Here is a 14,298-nt window from a genome sequence, read left to right as displayed (position 1 = left end):
CAAGTGTAATAAGGCATAGTAAACTTTGGGGCGTGAACGAGCACTCTATGGCGACTTCATTGGAACTATAATGCTATAGACTGAATCGACAAATGGCAGCACATAGCTGAGTCATTATACACTAGACTCTCGCTAATCCGGCCTCCTTCTGGTGTACTTCCTATCACTTCTACTGTAATAGTTTTCTGGGAAATTTGCACCGGTGCCATGTGTTATACTGTAATACTTATAGACATATATACGCGCTGACCGAGGTTGCGGGTTCGATCCCGGCCCAGGTCGATGCCATTTAAATTGCTTAAATGCGACAGGCTGATGTCAGCAGATTTACTGCATGTAAAAGAACTCCTGCGGGACAAAATTTCGGCACACCGACGACGCTGATATAACCTCGGCAGTTGCGAGTGTCGTTGAATAAAAACATTTGTCTACACCTGTGGAGTAACGATTAGCGCGTCTGCCGAGAAACCAGATGGCCCGGGTTCGATTCCCGGTTGGGGCAAGTTACTTGGTTGAGGTTTTTCCGGGATTTTCCCTCAACCCACTATGAGCAAATGTTGGGTAACTATCGGTGCTGGACCCCGGACTCATTTCACCGGCATTATCACCTTCATCTCATTCAGGCGGTAAATAACCTAAGATGTTGATGTCGTAAACTAACCTACTAAGAAAAACATAATTTAATTTTTTTAGGCCTACACGCGCCGACCACGTGTGGAAAGTTCCAGTTTCGATTTAGAAATGCAAATGGAGTGGTCAGCGCAAGCTTATAACATTAAATTGAATTGTGTTTTTAAGCACTGTCATTAATCCGGGACTCTCGCTAATCTGACACTCTTCTATGCAAAGAATGGTCGGATTAGCAAGGGTTTACTGTATAATGTAAAAGTAAAGGAGTTGTCTCAGTATAAATGTTAATTACTTAAACTAACACAGAAGTGCAAGAATTACATGATTCATCACCAGTACTATCCGAATCTAGCCGTGAATGACGTCACACGAAGATACATAAACTACTTTCAACTCTCTCCTCTTACACTCGAATGGGGAATTACAGATCACTTGTTATCTCGTGAAACCTACTTGCGCGTAAGGGGAAGAAGAAAGTGGACTGAGAAGCTTCCGTCCCTAGCTATGCTTCCACTTGCAGCTAGCTATTTCACTTCCCCCTCCATAAGATTCTTACTGTGAGCTACTGCGCACGCATTCATTGGATTACATGAGATACCGACCTATACTGAGCTCGCTGTGCGTCGAATTTGCTCTTTTGAGACATCTGATGTAGAGAGACTGAGAAAAGCAATCCTGCTGTAGGTTAAGCGGCCCCTGATCGACCCCGAGAAATCCTTAACAACTTAATATTAATAAAGCTGCTGTGGAGCAGGTTTTCTTCAAGTACTTAAATTCTCAATTCAGTTTTCTTACCTCATTGCTCCGTTAATACCTGTGAATTTGTTTCATAATTGAAAAGCGACTTTAAAAGTATTAAAATTATACCATTATTAATTAAACGCCCATCGTTAACTCCAGCACTAAGAATTCCACTGCCCGGAGCGTGAGTGTGCGATGCGACGAAAGGCCGCAACTGTTCAATGTATTCACCATTAACAATCGAAGTAGAGCACTTTGCTCAAGTTATAATCAATAAGCTTGGAGCGCTATGTCCAGGTGAAAATGCTCGTTCCACCGCTCCGTTTAAAAAGCATTTTTAACGGCGTAATCTACGAAATTGGCGCCACACTAATGAAATTTATCCTGCGTGCTGTGAAGAATTTTATTGGCACCATTAATAAGGAGAGGATGGTGATGAGAGAGCGAGAGTAGCGCCGTTAGTTAGCTGACGATTTCTTGCTATCATAGCGGCCGGCGTTCGGGAATCTGAACCTCTACTAAGGATGATGGCTGTGCTGCAGCTTTCTTCGATTTTTTTCGCCATTATTATTCCAATCGCCACCATCATGATCATTATTATCATTACTGTCGTCACCACAACTTTATCGTCAGCACCATATTATCACCATTGTCCTACCATCACACTACTATCACGTCACTCATAATCTTCAGCATTACTATATATATATATATATGTATGTATGTATATATATATAATTTAATGTACCGAAGTACATATTATATTTCCATGCAGATATTCTGCGTCATCATACGATGAAAGAGTAATGGAACGGAGACAAATTCTCTCCGGCGCTGGGATTTGAACCCGGGTTTTCAGTTCATCATCATCATCATCATCATAATCATCATCAATATTACTACATCCAGAAAATGGCAATAAGCTCAAAAATGGCTGAAGCTGTTCTTTGTTTATTTCATAAGATGAAGAAATCAATTAAATAAGCTTCCCTTATGTTTCGGAGAAATGAGTAGTTGCAATATGAGTCGTCCATTTCCAATACCTGTTAAGTCCTTCGAACGAAATTTTACAGAAATCAAGAAAAACTGTCATTTGTTTCTAAATTTGCTTTCCTGTAATTTTATTTCTTTGTTTAGTGTTATCATATATGTAACATAGGTCATAGCTATGTTAAAATCATTTGCATTTTGAAGAGAACAACCGCTAGGATCGCCACCCGTCCGCCGTAAACGAACACGAGATGGCAGTATAGTCGCTAATGCAATTCAAATGGGAATTATGACTCCTTATGTAACAAGTAGATGGCAGCGTAGTAAATCTGACTAAAGTTGTTAACGTCAAAGCCTATAAGGCTGACCTCTCTGGGGTATATATGATCTAGGGTTTTTTCGGCGATTTATCCCCATCTGAGCTATAGGCAGTTCTGAAATCATACTCTAATGGTTTATTTTTAATTAAATATTTTAGGCTGGATTTAAGGGTGTTAGGTTCTGTAACTGGGAAATAACGGACTTTGGAACTGTATTTGACTATTCAAGATGGCACACAACAAGAGAGAATACATAAAGACATTTTAGATTACAATTACTTATTTACTGATTTATTATTAATAAAAAAATATAGACTAGAATCAGTCTGTTACTATAGCATAGCACTATCAGTATATCACTAGCAAAAAATGCAGATGGAACATATTTGTACAAGTAGTATGATTCATGAGTGGCACATTATGTAAGTTAAACAAACTTTTTAAGAGGTTATTTTTAAAAACACAATTAATACGATAACGTGAGTGAAAGCTAAGAAAATAAATATAATTTTTATGATTCTGCCTTTCTAATGAAGTCTCAAACTCCAGTATAATTGGTTCATAGTCAATAAATTTCAAGATCAGGCTTCTTGCTTTACCTTGCTCCTTTATATGGACAAACACTCTATCAGAAGGTATGAACGAGTAGCCAACGAGGAACAGCAGAATAATATTCTTTACAGCTGTTGATTCTTTGGCTATCCACGAGCATAACGTACCTAACATAATGTGGTTTTTATTTATTTATTAATTTAGCAGAAATTATTGATTAAGAAAAATGTGGATATAAAGTTGCTTAAATTGTATCTTCTATAATACACTGTTTTCTATTGGACTTAACAGGCTTTGTTCCTGTATACTCTTATGGACATGACAGTTTATGGACCTATAACAGTCAAGGCCTTAACGGGTTCTGGAACTGAAGCCAACATTCAGTCGTAAATTTGAATAGGGAATAACGCATATAGTACCTGTAATTGTGGCTTAAAAGGTGTAAGACAATGCCATCTATCAGATGATGTACAAAACTAAAATTTTAATTTTTGTGGACTTAACTGTTTCTGGAAATGGGCGACTCATATGATGATTTACGTTCCTTAGTGTCAATAGAAACTCGATTGTAAAAACATTATCTATGCGTGGATGAACAACTAAAAGTGATGTTAAAGATTAAGAATGAAAACGAAAGATTTATTCTGAGTCTTAATGGTAAACCACTAATTATTTACTTTCGATACGTACCTGTAGTCCTACCAATTTTAGGCCTACTTATAGTATTTGTATATTTTTGTGAATAGAAAATTAATTATTTAAATTATTTCACCATGTTTACAGCTGTTTTATGTAAATTGCTGAAAGATTAATTATGTTTCTATTTAAATCCTGCAATTTCAACAAGTCAAATGCCACCGACATAGCTCAGTCGGCAAAGGCACTTGCCTTATGGTTCGAAACTGCGCTCGAATGTGGGTTCGATTCCCGATTGGGCTGATTACCTGTTGGATTTTACCCGAGGTTTTTTCCAATCGTAAAGCTATAATCACGACAAATAAAAAAATTACCATAATAACTATAACAAAAAATATATTCTCTTGCTATAACTATTAATACACAAATTCATAATCTCAATAAAATTAAATCAAAAGAAATTAAATCACTATCAAATAAATAACTTAAATTACCCCAACAAAATAAACCAGATATAGGAAATATAAATAAAAAACATAACAGGAATATTAATGACTGAATTATTCATTAATAATTACCCAATAAACATCATCATCATCATCATCATCATGGTATAAGCCTTGTAGCTCGTTCCGTCTTCAAGAAAACTGATTCGACCATGTCATCCGTGGCCTGCCGACATTTCTTCTACCTACAGGTTTATACTTACATATTATTTGTGGTATACGATCTTCATCTATTCTTTGTATAAGATCTTGCCATCTTTGTCTGTAGTCAGTGATTGTTTCATTTATACTCTGAATTTTCAATTCTTTTCTAATATCTTCATTTCTCTTTTTGTCTATGAGTCTATAACCTGCCACCTGTCTCAAAAATTTCATCTCAGCAGCCTCTATTTTCTTCTGTTGTGAGATAATCAAGATCCAACTTTAACACCCATAAAGCAAGATTGGGATCGCCATTACTTTGTAAAGTTTTAACAGTGTTGCTCTATTACAAGTTTTGAAAGTTCTTTTTATTGTACCACATAGTGTTTGTTTAATTTATTTTGCACATCTCTATTGCCGGTATATGACACAATATAACCAAGATAATTAAAATCACTTTGTTATTGGATGGGCTTATTATTTATGCAAATTTTTGCTCTTAACAGACCTGTTCCTCTAAGAGCCATTATTTTCGTTTTTTCATATGAGATTGGAACATTATATTCACTTGTAATATTATTTAATTCTTCCGAATTTGAAATTAAGATTTGATCATCAGCAAACAACAGTGTATCAGTGTTTCTCCCTTTTATCTTAAAATGTGTTTTGAGCATAGTTTGCCATCGTACAACTGCGTCATATATATATATATATATATATATATATATATATATATTAAATAGGGTAGGCGATAATGGACACCCCTGTCGTACTCCTAAATTAATCTCTACTAAATTATCTTCTTCTATGTATTTCTCCAATTTAAACTTTGTATACATACTTTGTATTACCCTTATAAGATGTTGAGGAAAACCATTTTTAATCATTATTTCCCATAGCAAATTTCTTTTAACTTTATCAAAAGCTTTTACATAGTCTATAAAAGCTATTAGAGTTGGTAGGTTATATTCTCGTCGTTTCTCCATAAGTTATGTTATCGTGAAGACACAATCATTGCAGGAACGCCCTTTTCTAAATCCATTTTGTGAGAGTGGAGCAATTCTTTGTGTTATAATTTTTGCATAAATCTTATAACCTGAATTCAAAAGATTGATTCCTCTATAGTTTCCAATAAACATAAAGGATCAAAAAATTAAACATATTAAAAATTTTAACATTGCAACATGACATATGATTGAAAATAATCATTACCATAACTACGAATTATAGAAACTAAAATTGATGAACCCAAAGCACCTTGGCAATCTATTGTGAATACTCGACCACATGTCGCCAAATACCATCTCGCTATCAATTTACCTTGTAATTCATACAGCATCGTTAAACAACCAACTAAAAAGAAACAAGTCAAATATCTTAATTTTAGGATTTGTCTGCGATCTGCACTTAGTATCACGTAAAGTGTTACGCTTGTTATATTTCTCTTCTCAAACAAATTATATAAAATGAGGGGGAAGATAACGCTAAATTTTAGATACTTGTGCATTGAAAATCGTATAAGAAAGAACTTAGGAAAGACTCTGATCCTCCGACATTTTTCACCACAAATATCGTTCCAGTGAACGGGGAGAATAGAACTCCAAATCGTGACTCTAGAATTTCAGTTGCGTGGATATTTACTGTAGGCCTACACGTTCTCCTTTGAAGATCAATTCAGTATTTTGATAAATTGACTGAGCAATTGGCAAAGAGAACTATACTGCAGTTTAAGAAACGTACTCGTACGCAGATTTTGACAGTAACGTGAGGGAACTATCGAGTTATGGAAGGCATTCTGTACCACCACGCGGTGCCGCTGAATGCAGATTGCGCTACTTCATCACAACCAATTCCAGGAACAATTTGCGAATACGTTGTGACACGTCATACAGCTATGTGAACTAAAAATCGATGCTTCGTGTTTAGTGGAGGAATGACAACACGAGGAAAGACATTTTCTATAAAACTGAAAGATATCCTTCCCATAGCTTTGTCACTAATGACTGCCACATTGAAAGCTCACGTTACTACAGAAAGGGAGTTGCTGTCAAATAAAAATATTGAAATGCTTGTGATAAAAAACAGGATTAAAAGATAAATCTTTATAATTTATGACAGACTGTAACCAACAGATTAGAAAAATGCACGTATTATATGTAGAAATTAACAATAAAAAACTATAGAGCATCTAAAATAATATTACAAGAGGGATTGGTGAAAATTATCTTATTCTTCAAAATTTTAACGAGACAATAAGAATACAACTAAAAATGTTTAACTTAAAATGTGAAATTTCATCTGGTGTCGACACGTATTCTTTGCATTTGTTTCCTGTCCTTTTCTACTTTGAAATGTTGTTGACCTTTTTTATTATAACTTCATAATTTACAGACACAGAGTGAAACTTCTATGATTCGGGGTCAACATGACATCGGACATTTTGAAGACAACTTCGCATGAATACTTTCATGACTTGAGCAGGATTCGAACATAAGAAAATTGCTATCTCAGAAGTTATAACTGCTAGTCTTACAATAGAAAATGCATTCATATGCAGTCACAAAATAAGGTTGAAATGGCCATAACTCATAATAGTACATTGTGCACTTGTCTTGGCTTTCCGAGAATCCTTGCACTTATGTTTACTTTGGTCCATTTGTGCGCCCTATGTATGCGATTATTGTCCAAATTCGACAGTTAGCCTGGGACGGCGTTCGTGAATCTTATGCTGACAGGTGGTCTACACTGTATAAGTCCTGACACAGCAAGATCTCAACCTCGGACGAATACGTGATAAGCCCCAGAGTTCGAAGCCCCAAGCCTTGCTACATCAATATCAGAAACCCGCACCACCAAGATTTCGCCCTAGCGCCTAGTTTATTTTTGACTATTGAAGATGATAAATATAATAGCGGGAAGGCGAGTGTGTTGGTGGAATAATAGAGAAAAAACGAGAGTACCCCGAGAGAAACCCTCTGTAACGTCTGCGTTTTCTGCTACGAAGTCCAAAACGACCTGGCCGAAGATCGAAACCGTCCCACCTGTATGGAACACCAGTAAGTTAGGACTTGAACCACAGACGCAGCGGTATAGGGTGGGACGGGGCATTCCTCAAACACTGCAGCCGAAATGAACTTAATGTACACCTCTGTGAAATGAGTTGCATGTCAATTGTGCGCGTCTGGCCAGCTGCTTCCGCCATCCGTCTCTCACATGCACCTCTCAGCCTACTGGTTACGTAATGCTATTCCCTGGCGACGGACTTACGTCCACGAGTAATTTGAGGCGTCAAGAGTAACCAGGGAACAGACTTTTTTATTTACTGAATCTTTGAGTCTTCTCAATTCGCCATTGCTAATCTTTGGATATACCACAAGAACACACGTGTCCTGGCGGGCAGACGCAACATCTCAATGAAAAGTACCTCTTTTCTAATAAGAAAGAAGATTATGACAAATATTGGTGGAATGAAGAGGAAGAAGAAGGAGAATCCCAAGAAGAACCCTCTAAATCACTGCTTTGCCCAACAGAAATATCATGTTCACTGGAGGCGAGGCTTGAACCCGAATTCGCTTGCATGATAGTCTCGAGTCACCAGGGCCGTCATGAAGCGGCAATAGTTTCATAAAAAAGTTTCTGTTCTTTGCGTGCTTTAAACCTGTGTTAGAAAAGTCCTCTGATGCAATATATATATATATATAATTACAGTACGCACAAACTTGATTTCTGAGGACTTCAAAGATCTGCGGAATTATAAAAATAGAACTTAAAATACTGGTTGCAATATTGTACTTCGCTGTTTTCACCAGTTCTTTTCTTGCTCGTAAAGCACGGTGAACTATTGTTGTTTAGTCAACTGTCCGAAGATAAATCTGAACCTCAAAAGTGATACCAACAAGGCGCCACTTATATATTACACTAATCAGACTTCAGATAATTATTTTTCCTCTGACACATATCACCAAGTGAGATGTACGATGTATTGCCTGATAATAGATACACATATCAGCCAGAAACTCGATCAGAGGCAATGTGAACTATTATGAACTGTTAAAATACACACCGTATTATATTCCTTAACCTTGAAATTCGAATCGATTATCGTGGTAACGACTTAATGATGACCTTATACTTAGGATTATATTTTGTGTAGGCCTATTAAGACTACACCTGACAAGATGGACCCATGCAATCACGACGTGGGACCCCTACGTCGGAAAAAGAGGACAGGAAAGACCAATGCTCAGATGGTCTGACATGTTTGCCAAAGAGGTGGGGAAACAATGGTCGAGGACAGCAAAGATCAGAGTTTTGTGGAAAGAACTAGGAAAGGTCATGGTAAATAGCTAACATAATCAGTGTTAAGATAGTGTAAATAGTAAAGTCAGTATTTGTGAAAGTGTGAGAGAAATTTTGCAAATAGTAAAATCAGTGTTGAGAAAGTGTTAGTTAAATAGTGAAAAAAACAATCAGTGTTTGTCAAAGTGCTGGTGTTAGTATTATGTGGACAGTGCATAAAATGAACAAAGAAGAAAGTGCTGAGATTAAGTAAAGTTTAACAGGGTTAGTAGCCTAACCATGTCACGACAGTAGGCTATACACGTCAAGCTCGCCTGGATTGGCTCACCAAGCGAGTGCACCTAAACCATCGCTGTCGAGGGGGTTCTAACGCCATTACAGGAGGCCTGTGCCCAACATGGGACATCATGGCTAGCATTCATTCATATTAAGAATCATTACCAACGTTTAAACTTGCGAATCTTCTAGTCGTGGACTAGAATCTCTCCTACAGTAGAATAAGAAAGCCTATTTATTGACTATTGTACGAAGTGAAAGTTTTGGGTCATACTAATTTAGTAGTCATAATGAATTTAGGAGAACGCAACATTAAATTCGTACGTGTATTGACACCTACAGGTATGAGTTAAGAAAAAATCTTGAATAGACAGAAATAAAATATTTCATCCAAATTTATTTGAAAAATGGCAGACTTAATCAAATGATTGATGTATCTAGATTCAAATTCCGGTGATATCAATTTTACAGCATTATTTGCATGGTATATAAGAATATTGAAATAGGAACTTCTGCCTAATACTCCAGCATTTACCTCTTCTTCATATTCACCATTCCCTTTCCCATACGTAGTATATGTTGAAAGCGTTGGGAAATTCTTGTAAGAGCAGCTTAAAATATTGAAATGTTGTTTTTTGAAAGTAAAGACTACGATTATAATTTGAATTATGAAAGTAATTGTGCAATACGTATGAAAATTTTAGTGTAACAGCTTTCTAGATTGTGTTTCGTAATTTCCTTTACGCATTCTTTACTGCTATGTAAACAGCGGATGATTAAAATTTACACATGACATTTTTCTATACATATTAATGCTTAATTAGTGGAAAATTGACAAACATTCCTCTGCAGTTCCTCTCTTGCATGCCACAATTGACTCCGCTTCACTTATCATGTAATCTGTCAGTTCATTAACATAAAATACAATAAATACCTGAGTACCTATAAAGCTGTTATGCACACCATAAAATTAATTCTCATTTTCCTCCCGAAATAATTGCATATCTGAGCTAATGACGGTATTTCCTTCTCTGTAGTCATTATCATCATCCATAAATACGGATTAGGCCAGTTCCGTCTCCTTTCAAAGTTGGTGTCACCATCTCTTCTTGGATCTTCCAAGTGACCTTATTTTCGATCACTCTTTGAAACAGTTTTTGTGGTGCGTGTTTCTTGCATTAGTCTTCAATATTCTCTGCACTTAGTTTGGTATTGTTTTGCTTCAATTATACTTTGTATGTTTAATTCCTTTTTGATATTATGGTTTCTCTTCTTAGGCATTAATATATAGCCTGCGATATGCAGGAACTTCGTTTTATTTACTATAGTTCTTCACTCACCCACCTCTCACTGTCATAAATATGCTGATAAGTCATCACTTTTTAACTTCAATAATGTTTCTTTTCAAACTGGTTTTTCTAATGTCCAGAGAACAGTTCCAAAAAATAGTGGGAAGTATTTATTTTAGTTTCAATCTCTGAATTTTCCTCATAATCCAAATTATACACTACATATTTAAAAGATTATCAGAGTATCAAAATCTTTTCTAATGTCAATAAAATACCCAAACATTTATTTTTACAGTCGAAATTAGTGATAATACTTTTGGTTGCATTAAAGATATCAATCATCAGTACTAAGATTATTACGAAAGCCAAATTGATTCATGTGCAATATATTACGTTTTTCTAAGAAGCTTTCACTCTACATCTCTTCCAGTTATTTCTTCGAACATGCTGATATTTTATTTTCCATCCACGACATAAAAACGTCCGTACATTCTTCCCCGTTTTCCTTCAATTAGCTATTATACAAAACTTTAAGTTGTTTGTTTGCATAATAGCATATAGATTTTGTATTAATCCGGTCTCTTTCTCATAACTTTAATTGTCCGTGTGCTATGCACATTTACTTAAACTTCATCTTACGATTCTGAGTAACTTCATAATTCCACTTGAATCTCAAAATGTAACTTTAACTGTTCGTCATATTGTTGATTTTAGGCTTTGAATTTCATTACGCGGCCTCGAAGTGGAAGTTCAAAATTTATTAATATGTTATTTAATAACGCTGTATCAACCGCTGTTATCTAGCATCGGATAGCGAGATGGTATTTAACGAAAACTGAGATTCCACCATGGAATTTTCTGACATTCGAGAGAACTTCGTTAAAAATCGACGATACATGTTGAGACACCATCACTTGTTAAATCTGCGTGTTTTTTTAGCCCACTGCTCAAGCAGTACACTTCTGGCACGTTTTTCGTTAGGTATCGTTGATAAAACTAATTCAAAAGTAATAATTTTCGTGCTGCCAAGTTATTCTAAAATGCAATGCACTTTTAACACACTGTCGAAGTTTCTTTGACATGTCACCATAATAAAATGAAATATTCTGATTTTCCACGTCGACAAGTAAAATCAGAAAATTGCAGTAATGTGTATATTAGGTCTTTTGTTCATAGGCTGGGAAATTCGAGTTTAGCGTGCGCAGATAATATTTGACTATAATTATTCATTTACTGTGCCACCTTTGCTTATCTTAAAAGTTAATAATTCACATTAACGTTTTCGATACATTTGTATCATCTTCAGATGTAGAGTATTAAATGAACATTTATGTTGAAAACCTTGCCTTATGGTATGGAACTTTTTGTGATGGTTTTCGGATCATGTTAGTGTGAATTGTTCTAACTTAACTTAGGTTGGTCTATGATACACTTGTTATGTTAAATTAAGATCACTTGCAGTGCATGTAGTACAATTAAAAGATTTAAAATATGTAAAGGTTATATGGTATGGAACGTTTTGTGATGGTTTTCGGATCATGTTAGTGTGAATTGTTCTAACTTAACTTAGGTTGGTCTATGATACACTTGTTATGTTAAATTAAGATCACTTGCAGTGCATGTAGTACAATTAAAAGATTTAAAATATGTAAAGGTTATATAAAAAACTATAAATGTGATCAGAGAAATGTGAAACATTATAAAAAACACTTTTGAAAACACTTTTAAAAACACTGTAAACACTTGTTAGCCAGTTTTTGACTTCGTTAGATGGGCTTGCTTCAGTTGTTCTTGATGTTTAACAACGATCTAAAACACAGTATCAATTTTATCACTAACATGTCTATATTATTAAATGTATATTGTTAAAGCATTTCATTAGGTGTGGTCGATAAATGTGAAAATCGTAGATAATGCTACTGGTACAAGGTGGATGTTGTCGAGTCCATGAGTTTAATACAGCCTTGCGTGTGATTTGACGGGTGTTGAACTGCTCCTACTTGATGCCTGTATCATAGACCAACCTAAGTTAAGTTAGAACAATTCACACTAACATGATCCGAAAACCATCACAAAAAGTTCCATACCATAAGGCAAGGTTTTCAACATAAATGTTCATTTAATACTCTACATCTGAAGATGATACAAATGTATCGAAAACGTTAATGTGAATTATTAACTTTTAAGATAAGCAAAGGTGGCACAGTAAATAAATAATTATAGTCAAATATTAACAGCTTATCGGCATATTACAACATGAAATTGAGTGCGCAGATAAGTCTATAAACACTTCCTGTAACTTCTGCGCCGATCATATTACGGCGTATCCTAACAACTGTCAAAATATTATACAAGCGCGGAGTTGAAGATAAGACGGCTTATTTTGATTATCTGTTCTTTTAATCTCAACTTCCATCTTAACGCGCCAATATTATACATTTCCACAGAGTCAGCAATGTAGGCCTATTTAATTATGGAAAGCTTTGTTGATTGCTGTGAAACTGTCACAATGATCTGCACTCTCTGCGTGTTGTCAAATTGTCATAAATAAAATATTCAATGCCTGCGTTTCTTCTGTATTCCATTTTTCTGATTTTCCGTATTTTTAATCTTGGTTTAAACACCAGATCGCTAAAATTAACGAAATATGCTTTTATACTTACTAAGAACTTAAATATGCATTAATCCCTCAATTATTAAGAACTTAAACATGCAAATATACTAAAATCGGCTCCCTAGTTATGTGGCACCATCTGTAGGTGCAGTCTGCACACTGTTCCGATGGAGGCCCACTACAGTATTCTTTACCCCCGAAAGCGTTCTACACCTCGCCAGTCACAATACTACAGCATGCCGTTACCGTGTTGGGTATCGATATTGTAATGATGGTAATTGAATATGGAAACAAATGGATGATTTATAAATAAAACAAACTACTTCATTTTTACATTATATTATTAACCACGAACATTTTAACTATGTCAGTTATTTCTAAATATTTAATTCGATATGAATTTATGTACTCGGCAAATACCAATGTCAAATAGTCGAGTATCTTACATATTTAGACATTTTATATTGCAATTATTTCTGAGAATTTACGCCCGTTTAACTGGTGGTCTGCACAGACGATTTTATCTCATAATGGCTGTAAGAGTAATAATAAAAAGCAAAGAATAACACATTAAAAGAATTTTCTTTACATAGTCTTTCAACTTGGAGATTAAAGAATTGCTAGCTTCTGGGAAAATAAGAGATATCAGTTGTCGAAGAGTCTTAGACACTGAACAAATAGGCCTACATCAAACTAGTGAAGGACTCTGCAGTAGCAAGGTATCTCAGTGTTACTGGGAGTCTCACTTCTACATATGAAGGGTTCAGAGCCATAGTGGCTCAAGCGCCATTTATTAAAAACGGAGAAAACAAGAGTTAAAATTAAGTGATTACCATAATTTAACGAAACATATAGCAAGTAAAATAAAGTATACACATTCAAATTAAGTATATTTTCAAAATTAAACAGGACAGTCTTGTAAACCCACTCAATGGATCTATTTCAATCGCCGCGGCCGAAAACGTGGTTCAGCTCTTACCTTACTTAGTAAAATACTAAAATGATAAAAGCCGAAGAACAAAGCAGAAGTCTTCATAAGTTATCTTGTTGATGAATAATGGACGAGAAAATAAGCATAAGTTGTCCGCTTAGAAAATGTTTGCGCACAAATTATTTTGCACTATTTGTTTCTGAGTTGGTAGAGACAACCTTGAATAACTGTGCAGAATAGTACAGGAAAATTTCAGTAATGCACAAATGTGCACACACAAACGTGTGCCACTCAAGTCTCTTAGGCATACGACTATATCTCTGAGGGGCTAAATATGGAATAAATTTTGCAACCTCTTTGTTGTAACTAATCT

General features: G+C 35.4%; 1 protein-coding gene across 1 annotated transcript in view; it reads right to left on the bottom strand.

Annotated features, from left to right (window-relative positions):
• LOC138705888 (prohormone-1-like) overlaps positions 1-14,298 on the bottom strand; it is a 353,158-nt gene that overhangs the window by 231,904 nt on the left and 106,956 nt on the right. The gene's annotated exons all lie outside the window — the stretch shown is intronic.

The sequence above is a fragment of the Periplaneta americana genome, chromosome 9 (genome assembly GCF_040183065.1).
Source record: "Periplaneta americana isolate PAMFEO1 chromosome 9, P.americana_PAMFEO1_priV1, whole genome shotgun sequence".
Classification (NCBI taxonomy): domain Eukaryota; kingdom Metazoa; phylum Arthropoda; class Insecta; order Blattodea; family Blattidae; genus Periplaneta; species Periplaneta americana.
Note: the sequence above shows the minus strand (reverse complement) of the source record. Positions and strands in the feature narration are given on the sequence as shown.